At 37.0% G+C, this 10,330-nt stretch overlaps 1 long non-coding RNA gene across 2 annotated transcripts; it reads left to right on the top strand.

The window, feature by feature from the left end:
• Positions 1-362: 362 nt before the first annotated feature.
• Positions 363-3,967, top strand: LOC137464685 (uncharacterized). Of its 2 annotated transcripts, none has more exons than XR_010994356.1 (3): positions 363-730; positions 1,957-2,017; positions 3,451-3,967. It is a non-coding gene; the product is annotated as an uncharacterized lncRNA (long non-coding RNA). The 2 variants fall into 2 exon arrangements; XR_010994357.1 differs by lacking the exon at positions 3,451-3,967 and adding an exon at positions 2,318-2,424.
• Positions 3,968-10,330: the final 6,363 nt, after the last annotated feature.

Below are 10,330 nucleotides of genomic sequence, written 5' to 3'. Positions count from 1 at the left end.
ACCAAAAAAAAACAAATTACTTTAGTACCTCTTGATTTTGTCTAATAACTTTTTGTCTTCCCCCACTATGCCATGAGGCTTGTGTTTATGTTAAGCAGGCAGATCTGCATGTACCGAGAAACTTCTACTTTCAACCAGCTGCAAATAAGCATAATACAATAATAACTTTATCAAAAATAATTCATGGTTATTACAGTAGCATGTCTGAGCTGCAGAAGCAATGGCAGAGACGTGTCAAGACTGGACATAGTACAAAGATTCAGGATTTCTCAAGAAAATAAACGGAACAGAAGTCTCTGATTCTTTCTGGTCTCTGGAAAAATTGGCAGGAAGGCAGGCACAGTGGAGGAAAGGAGGAAAAGCCAGAGAAACTTTCACGACAGAAGTACCTGGGAAAGAGAAGTTCTTCAGAAAGGAACCTATGTACTGTGCAAAGAAGAACTTCATATATTGAAAAACACTTAGCAAACAAAATTGTCAATAAACACAGAGAGCTCAACAAGCAAATTTTTAATGAGGATCAGGGGTTGAACTTGGATGATCATTTTAATGTCTCATGAAACAAGAATAAATTTAAGAGTAGCCTTTTGATTCTTTTGAAATCAGTGGAAGATCTGTCATTGACTTTGTGACACTAGAACTTCCTTACAGCTTTGGAGTGTGAGCTTGGGACTACCCTATTACTCTTGTGGGTTTTACCCAGAAGCAAAAGGATTTGAGTCTGAGAGAAGTAGATCTCTTCCTGTGCTAATTTATGTCCCAAAATAGATTTGTGTTTGATTGCTGACATTTAGAATTGCTTTCCTTGCTGTTTTTTTCTATGTATAGGATTCCGTTTCTACCCTTTCCTGCTACTGGCTCGGCCGTAATGCCCTTTTGCCTGGAGGGAAGAAGAGGAACAGATGGCATGCAGCTAGGCAATTATACAACATAGTAAAAGCAGTGAAGTTCCAAATTTAACTTCTCAGGCTATCTCCTTAAGTCATTTCCCTTGTGTCTACCATGCAGTTAATGATTGTCAAATTATTTCCATCTAGCTATCTACAGTCTTAACTGATATTGAAGTTACTAAAGCTATTTTGATTGACATTTTCTGAGGCTCACAAGCCAGTTATTTCTGATCAATCCTAATTGCCCATACTGCTACAAGCATTATGTACCTCAGCCAGCGAAATAGGCCATTCACTAGCTCCCAAATGTGAACTACTAAATGTTCAGGCCTCAGAAGCCTAGGAAGCTAGTTACAAAGCAGTATGGGCAGAACTCAAAAGAGAAAAATGAAAGGGATGGGAATTAACAAGAACAAATACAGTATTCAAAATAAAGATAATAAGCTATTCACAATGCAAATTAAACATCCTGTGAAACATCACTGCACTGCAGCTACATTAATACTGGATAACATTCTCTCCACAGAAAAAAAAAATAAAGGAAAGATGTTGATTTTCTGGAGTAAATCAGTATCCACTGTGTTAGGGTTAAAGAGCAGATTGAAGAAATTATAAAACTAGCATAAATAATTTTAGTGTGTAACAGCATACAGCATCTATTTAAATGACCTGGTAATTTGGCATGAACCCAAGGAATCATTCCTGAGCTGAATTTATGATGCATGTTTTCAAAAAGCAGCCAAAATCCAGTATATGAAGAGATGTTTGGAAGTAATTTCCCTTACATTGGAAAAGAACATTAGTCTGTTCTGTTTTTAAAGGACACAATTACTAGCTCCAGCAAGGTATTTACTAATCCTGAAGAGAGTTAGGCTTAATCTTAGTTTTCCAGCTGGTTCTGAAGAATGTAATACACTGCCTTGCAAAGGTGTGTAAAATAGATACCCAGCTGTAAACAGTTTCCATTTTACTTTGTAGTTCTTGCCTTTTAAAAATGTAATTAAAGAATGTCTGGAATTTATAAGGGTATCAAAAAAAGTTTTTTGCTTTTTATTTATTTTTACAGTGGTCAGGCTCAAATGCACACAAAGATGCCCATGCTAATGTCATACCCTGAAATGATCCAGGTAAATGACAAATATTATATCCAAGTTTGTACTGTAGACTTTGTCAACAGCTCTTTCAGCCTTTGAGAAATTCATTCCTTCACATATTCAGCCTCTGAATTCTGACATCTGATAGCTCAAACCCAGATGGGGTCACAACAGAAAATGCTAAATGTGTGGTGTTCTCAGGAATTCACAAGCTGCAGGGGATTTCTGAGCTTTTCACTGGTGTGGCTGTGAAATGGAGGCATTCAGCCTGCTCCAAGAGAACAAGAGTTTAGTCAGCTATGGGCCCATTAGCCACATCTCTTATTCTTGCAGTTACAGAGCCTTTTTTTAGCTTCTGAAGGTTTTCTCAGAGAATTAAAGGGCAGAAAGGACAAAATGATAGTCTTATGTGATCTCTTGTAGTGTGAGATTTTTCCCAAAAGTATTTCCCAAAAAAAAGTTTCCCAAAAGCTAGCCAAAGTAGAATCCACATGAGTGTGCATTTACCACCTCAACAGTTAGTTGCTTTACCCTGTCTGCTAAGAATCAGGAAGTCATTTTCTGAATAATTTATTTTAAATACACTGAAGATACATTCTATTAGTTTTCCTTTTCCTGTGTACATTTATAGAGGTATTTCTTCATAGCTAGCTGTATGAGAAAGACACAGCACACACTATTTACTAGTAACCAATGTTACTAGTAATGTCACTATTTACTAGTAACCAAAGTTACTAGTAATGTGCTAATACTGAGAGTAGAAAAAGGGGTTGGAGATTAGAGATCAGTCTGAGGAAAATCTGGAAGCAAACATATTCCTACTTGTGCTTGTTGTATGAAAAGCATGGGTTTGTCTTCCATGCTACTCCGGTTTTCCTGGATTAGACTGTTTCTAAAAAGTGTAGGGCTGGTTTGGGACTGCTTCTGGCCCTGTATTCCAAAATAAATAACAGAAGCACCTACAAAACAGGAGACATTTCTGGGAGAATGCTGACTAGGAGAATAATATTAAATATATGGAAGTAGAAGTGCATTGGGATGAAGGGTTGCAATCTGGATGTCCTACTTGATTGTTACATTTAACACAAAACATGGCTAAGCAGTAACAGAAGTCAAGATTTCTCTGTGGGAGACTGACCTTCTCACCATTGAAGGAAGTACTTTATAGCTACCAGAGAGGGAACAGAAATAGCCACAGAACAGCCTTCTCATGATCTGAGGACAATGATTCTTTTCTTTCCACTAGCAATTGTACTTGGATCAAGCTCAAGTTGAGCATAACAGGAACAAGTGCTCTAAGTAACCTTCCCTCCCACCCATCCATGTATAAATTTAAAACAAATAATAGTAAAACAAACAGGTAGGTGGTGCTTCAAGCTGCCAGTTCCAAAATACTCATAAAATATAATTTCTTTTGTTCTTTTTTCTCCAGGTAGCTATTAATTTTTGTTTTGTGTATTTTTCAGTTACATATCCTTGTTAGCAGACCAAGGAAAACTAAAAATGACAGTGAGCAGCAACTGACAACACACCTGGAGTTACTTTCAATTTTCTAGTTCTTCCTTTTTCTCTCCTCATCAGGATCTGCATGCAGTGGATGATGTGACAAACAAAAAAAGTAATACAAAAAACTCAAAGAGAAAGTAAGAGAAAAAAAATTGATGCTAAAGGCTAAATACAGAAGAAAATGGTCATCATATCCAAAGTACCATTATCACAACCAGATTGCAGTTGGTTCTTGCAATCCAGAACACAGACAAAAAAGGTTTAGGAATCTTGAGGAAGCATGAAAACATGTCTTGCCCAATCTAATGGCCAGCAAGTCCAGATACACAAGGTTGAAAAAGTGGATTAAAAAAAATATATTGTTGAATTTCCAAGTTTATAAACAGGGGAAAGGATGATGGGGAAACAGTTTTCAGAATGGTTAAATGGTAATTGGATGCCTAATTGCTGTTCACAAAATGAAAAGTTTTCCCATAAGGGTTTGTCCAGTTTGTTCTTTTATATGTGTAGTTATATGACCATTACATTTGGCAGAAAAACTGGCTCAGATGTAGCTGCCAAAAAAAGGGAATTATTGTTAACTAGAATCACAGTTTTTTTTTTTTTTTTCTGGTTAATATTATAGTCTAATAAGCAAATGAATTGGCATGGCTGATGAATAACATCCATGGTAAAAAAAAGTAATGAAAGGAATTTTTATGGCCAGTTTTTCTGGGAAAAAAAAAATCTATTATCTAACTTCATGGCAAGATTCTCAACCTCCAAATCATTGATTCATTTTCGTATTCTTTCTGGTTTATCTGCTGTAAGATTTACTAATATTGATTGCCCAAAAGAAATCTAATTATTTAAGAATGATTTTTTTAAAAGAAGAAAGATGATCTGCAATCATCTCTCAATGTGTGTCAGCCTTTGCCTAATCAGGGCTATGCGGAACAGGAGCCTGAAGTCCCAAGCAAGCCAAGATGTGACTAAGTTGATATTTATATGAGATAATGATAACAACAATAGGAGAGCATAGAGTGTAGTGATAAAACCCATCTAACTGACATGACTCCTTGTTGCAGATTGTGTCCATTTTATGTGACAATACTTTCATAGTAACATTTCTGGTAACAGACAGAAACTGAAAACCTCTTGATCGATTTTAAAAACCTTACATAAAATTGTCCAGGTCTTGACTTATCAAAATTTTATCCATCATTTACGTTCTTCTATCACACTTACCTAGCTCAAGTCTCAAGAAATAAACATTTTCCTTACTTGGTAAATGAAGATGATTTACCTTCTTTTTTACATGAACATTGTTTATTATTGCTTCACTTGTGTGTAAAATTATAAAACCATACTTTCATGTCCCTGCTTATCCCCCTATCACGTAAGAGCAGTCTTGAGATAAATAAGGATAACTTCCTGTTTTATCCAGAAAGGTAGTCTAATTCTGCTTCGGTAAACTGATTTTGTGAACAATTTGTTAAAAGTAACTTGAGTGAAGACATTCAAGTATCTTCAGTTCTGGAGACTCAACATTTTATCATTTTTCTACTGATATAGAAATAATCAATTGCTAGTAAGTGTGATACAATTTATTTGGACATAGCTGACTGTGAAAGCCTTATAAATCATTGTGTACATGTCAAAGTGCCCATAAATTAGAATTCCCTGTAGACCAAAATATTGCACTACATTTTACAACATTCAATATTTGCCATGCAAATAAATATATAGCTACCATATGTTGTGAAGAGGATTAAATTATAATATTTCCCCATTTACGGAATGTGTTTGCCATGGCTCTTTTACTTTCATTGTACTGAAAATACATTATACAGCAATTTTGGAAAACTTCTTTGTGTTATTTCAGACACTATCAGTTTAACCTTAAATGGTGCTGTATATTGAAATATTGGTACATTGAATTAGCTGTAATACAAACTGAAAAATAAAGGAAATTTTGAATATATAGGTGAAAAAAATCAATTTCAAGATTGAAGAATGTTGAAAAGGCATTAAAAATATGAGTCACATGCTATCAATACTCTTTCTAACTCCTCATGGCAGAGATTACTACTCAATTTTTCCTATTACCAATGCTTTGATTGAAACTCTCTGTGCATCATCCTGTCCTTTAAACAAGTGAGTGAGCCTTACACAGAGTGTTTTCCTGTTACAAACTTCTCCTTCCTTACTGCAACATTATCCACTAGGAAAACTCTGGGAAAGCTTTCAGAAAGCATCACAATATTTTGGGGTGCCATTTAATATGAAACACAAACAGACACATACTCTCTATATATAGCAAATATTAAAAAAATATATAAACAATATAAATTATATAAACTATGCACATTATATAAATGATGTATGCACATGTATATATGTATATATACACACCCGTAAGTATATATCTATATTTATATCTATATTTATACATACATGTGTATATAAGTACCCATAGATACAGAATATCTCTATCTATTGGTAGATTGATTAGTAGGTAAATCAGCAGTTTCTATCTATGGTGACATAAATAAAAACATTTCACTCAGCCTAAATTTAAATTTCTAATTGGCACAGAAATTCTCAAAACAATTTTTTTCCTACCTCTGTCGTGTAAGACATGAAAAGGCAAATGAGAGGTTACTGCTAGGCTCTGGAAGGTGAAAGTGTGTACTCTAAAACAGTACACTTGATCTTTGCTCTAATGTAAATTAGAGCAAAATACTGACTTTATATTTTTCAAAATATATTAACAAATATGGCAAAATTCAGATTCTTGGGAAGCTATGGCTTTTTGTTTTTCTCATCTTCATTATTATTTCACAGCATAATTATTAATTTTTAAAATTTGAGTGTGGTTGTGTACATATGGGTCTTCTCCAACACCATTATTAGGTAAATGTATTTAATATAGTGCAGTTCCATTTGCCTGTGAAATATTGATTAAAATTTATAGTTTTGGTCTAAAAGTGAGGTACAGAACTTGTAAAAGAAAGAACTAGCATTTCTGTTACATCATTAGTACATATTTGTTATTAGGTAATTCAGAATGATTCCTCTGGGCTTGGTCACAGCTACATGACCCCAGATATGATTTTTAATTATGCTGATGTGTTTAATTTTGAACTTGCTCCTTTCTTCCCCCTCAGCCTGCTGCCAGTTGTCTCTGGAAGAGGATTTAAAGACCTCGTATCAGAAGTCTGCACACTAGCAAAAGAATTTGATCTTCCTTAACAGTTTTGAGATTTATTGGAGTCCTCTTTGTTCTTTTGACACATACCTAAAAGCCCACCACAATACACTAAGTAAAAAGCAAAGTTGTATTCCCCAACTCCTGTCTTTTTAAACATGATTCATTCACATTCACTTGTGTCTATGTTTTGGAGACATGTTTGTGCATCATCCATTTTAATTTCAGAACTGTTTTCATCATGTGACTATTTTATTCACCCACACAGGTATTAAGAAGGCCAAATTCTGAATTTTACAATTACCTGGATATTATATTCAAACATGCACATCAGACTGTTTAAAACAAAATAGGAACAGGAAATTCTATAAAAGCAGGGCTCTTTTAGGCCTGTTTGTGGTGTGTTCCTATATGACTATTGCATAAAAAACTCCATCACTCTCTGTGCTTTTCCAAGTACTTTGGCTGTCACAGTTTTCTGTGCAGGAGAGGTTTCAGTGTTGTAAACTATGACTAAGTCCTCTATGGAAATTTTTGAAATATTTCTACATAGGCTGAATCTGAGAGAAACACCACTACTTTAAAAAAGTTAAAAATGCAATTTAATTACTAGCACAAATAGGGAAGGGGGAAAGAAAATCTAAATTGCATTAATTGAATGTATGGTTAGATATTGTTGAAAGTCTGTATGCTCTTCTTTTGCCTGTTGATCCATTGACTTGCTGGTATCAAGTAACTGCTGCCAACTTGACTTGCTGAATGCTAATGTTGCCTCTCCCGCTGCTCTCTCCATCTGTTTAGTGCCCAATGTTGCCCTTTTGTTTCATAATCTCCACTTTATTAAATGTTATTGTACTGGGTTATGTATGATTGAACCATTCTGTAAATGCTCACTTCTTTTCCACAGCTTATTTTTGGGTTTATTCTAGAATATAAAAAGGAAGGAAGGAAGGAAGGAAGGAAGGAAGGAAGGAAGGAAGGAAGGAAGGAAGGAAGGAAGGAAGGAAGGAAGGAAGGAAGGAAGGAAGGAAGGAAGGAAGGAAGGAAGGAAGGAAGGAAGGAAGGAAGGAAGGAAGGAAGGAAGGAAGGAAGGAAGGAAGGAAGGAAGGAAGGAAGGAAGGAAGGAAGGAAGGAAGGAAGGAAGGAAGGAAGGAAGGAAGGAAGGAAGGAAGGAAGGAAGGAAGGAAGGAAGGAAGGAAGGAAGGAAGGAAGGAAGGAAGGAAGGAAGGAAGGAAGGAAGGAAGGAAGGAAGGAAGGAAGGAAGGAAGGAAGGAAGGAAGGAAGGAAGGAAGGAAGGAAGGAAGGAAGGAAGGAAGGAAGGAAGGAAGGAAGGAAGGAAGGAAGGAAGGAAGGAAGGAAGGAAGGAAGGAAGGAAGGAAGGAAGGAAGGAAGGAAGGAAGGAAGGAAGGAAGGAAGGAAGGAAGGAAGGAAGGAAGGAAGGAAGGAAGGAAGGAAGGAAGGAAGGAAGGAAGGAAGGAAGGAAGGAAGGAAGGAAGGAAGGAAGGAAGGAAGGAAGGAAGGAAGGAAGGAAGGAAGGAAGGAAGGAAGGAAGGAAGGAAGGAAGGAAGGAAGGAAGGAAGGAAGGAAGGAAGGAAGGAAGGAAGGAAGGAAGGAAGGAAGGAAGGAAGGAAGGAAGGAAGGAAGGAAGGAAGGAAGGAAGGAAGGAAGGAAGGAAGGAAGGAAGGAAGGAAGGAAGGAAGGAAGGAAGGAAGGAAGGAAGGAAGGAAGGAAGGAAGGAAGGAAGGAAGGAAGGAAGGAAGGAAGGAAGGAAGGAAGGAAGGAAGGAAGGAAGGAAGGAAGGAAGGAAGGAAGGAAGGAAGGAAGGAAGGAAGGAAGGAAGGAAGGAAGGAAGGAAGGAAGGAAGGAAGGAAGGAAGGAAGGAAGGAAGGAAGGAAGGAAAGGAAGGAAGGAAGGAAAGGAAGGAAGGAAGGAAGGAAGGAAGGAAGGAAGGAAGGAAGGAAGGAAGGAAGGAAGGAAGGAAGGAAGGAAGGAAGGAAGGAAGGAAGGAAGGAAGGAAGGAAGGAAGGAAGGAAGGAAGGAAGGGAGGGAGGGAGGGAGGGAGGGAGGGAGGGAGGGAGGAAAAGGTAAATGCTGAAAGAAGAAAAGGCAGAAGGAGGAAGAGAAGATGGTTAAACAGTCCACCAGCCCTGCAATCAAAAACTCAGCCCAATCTCCAAACTTGAAATCTTTTGCCTACCTTCCAAAACTGTTATCTAAAACCCTAGTCACTGCAATAATTTGAAGAGATTAATACACACTGTAGTATTCCTTTGAAGCTCATGAATCCATCCTGTTTGACACAGAGTTAAATCCATGCCATATCTGAGGGCATCTCCTGTATTTTGAAAGTAAATTGCCCTCACTGTACATGCTACAGGCTTTGATTCATAGAAAGCTGTTATTTGATTTAGGAATTAATCCAAATTTCATTAAAAGTTGAAATACATCATATTGCCCCTTTTTAGACCTGAAACAATGAAACTATTTTCTTGTTGGCTGTCCTGGGGTGGGAGCAGTCCAGGAGTCAAGGACAGCCCTGTGACTCAGATTCTTCCTGTGGGATGTAGCCTCTCCAGTGTCTTGGGCAGGATGAACTGACTGAGGTGATGGGCATCGGGCAATGCCTCAGAATATATAACTAGTTGTTCCTGTCACTGGGAGGATGTTGGATTGGTGTGGACATTTGGGTTTTTTTCCTGGAGCCACAGGAAACAAATTTCAGTTCTGTGAGGGTCATAAAACTAGAAAACAAAGCCTAGGAAAAAAAACCAGGTTTCTGAGAACTAAGATGTGATTTGTGCATCCTCAGAACACTATAGAATTAATGGTGGAGCAAGTAAGTTTCAGGCTAACCTGAATAGGTTATACAAGTAATATTCTTTGTCTTTTATACCTTTTATGAAACAGTGGTGACAAGGTACAGAAAAAGAGCCCAAACACATTTCTCTGTCTTGACATTTCCTATGTAATAGCACGGACAAAAAATAGAATCAAAATACTAACTCTGTAAACTACCCGTTTGGTCCAGAATGAAGCGTGCACATTAGTTGTAAATAACTATTGAAAAATCCCATGTGATAAGTTGATTTATTTAGCTATTTAATTTGAAAAGAACTTCTCTGACAGATTTTAGAAACAGAGTCCTTTCAAGCCAGGCTTTCACTTCCCTTTAGGGCTGCATTTATTGCTGCCTACCTTGAATGGATTTCACAGGAATTCTCTTGTGAATAAAATTCCTTTCCAGTCACTAATTGAGTGATGACATTAATAATTCTCAAACAAGTAGATTCATAGCTGTGTAACTGGAGACAGAGCTAGCAACCAGTAATTTGTACTTGCAAATCAATCCTCAAATTTCATACTGGCATGTTATGAATATCAAGTACAGGGACATTAAAGGTGTTTTAAATAAGAGTGGGTGTGCTTCTTGTTGGATACCTTACTGTGACAAAATACTCTGCCCACAATGATATGGCACCTGTAAGTCCATATCTTATGTATGGGGCTGTGCTTCTTTGCCATGAGTGGGACACAACTTCATTTGGAACTGTGTCACTGCTTCCACTGCCATTGTGGAGTCCTGAATAATGTAATGGCACCACACACACAGAAACTTTATTAAGCAAAGTAAAATAATTCTAAAGAAACTG

The sequence above is a fragment of the Anomalospiza imberbis genome, chromosome Z (assembly GCF_031753505.1).
Source record: "Anomalospiza imberbis isolate Cuckoo-Finch-1a 21T00152 chromosome Z, ASM3175350v1, whole genome shotgun sequence".
NCBI classification, from domain to species: domain Eukaryota; kingdom Metazoa; phylum Chordata; class Aves; order Passeriformes; family Viduidae; genus Anomalospiza; species Anomalospiza imberbis.
This window is presented reverse-complemented; position numbering and strand designations above follow the sequence as displayed.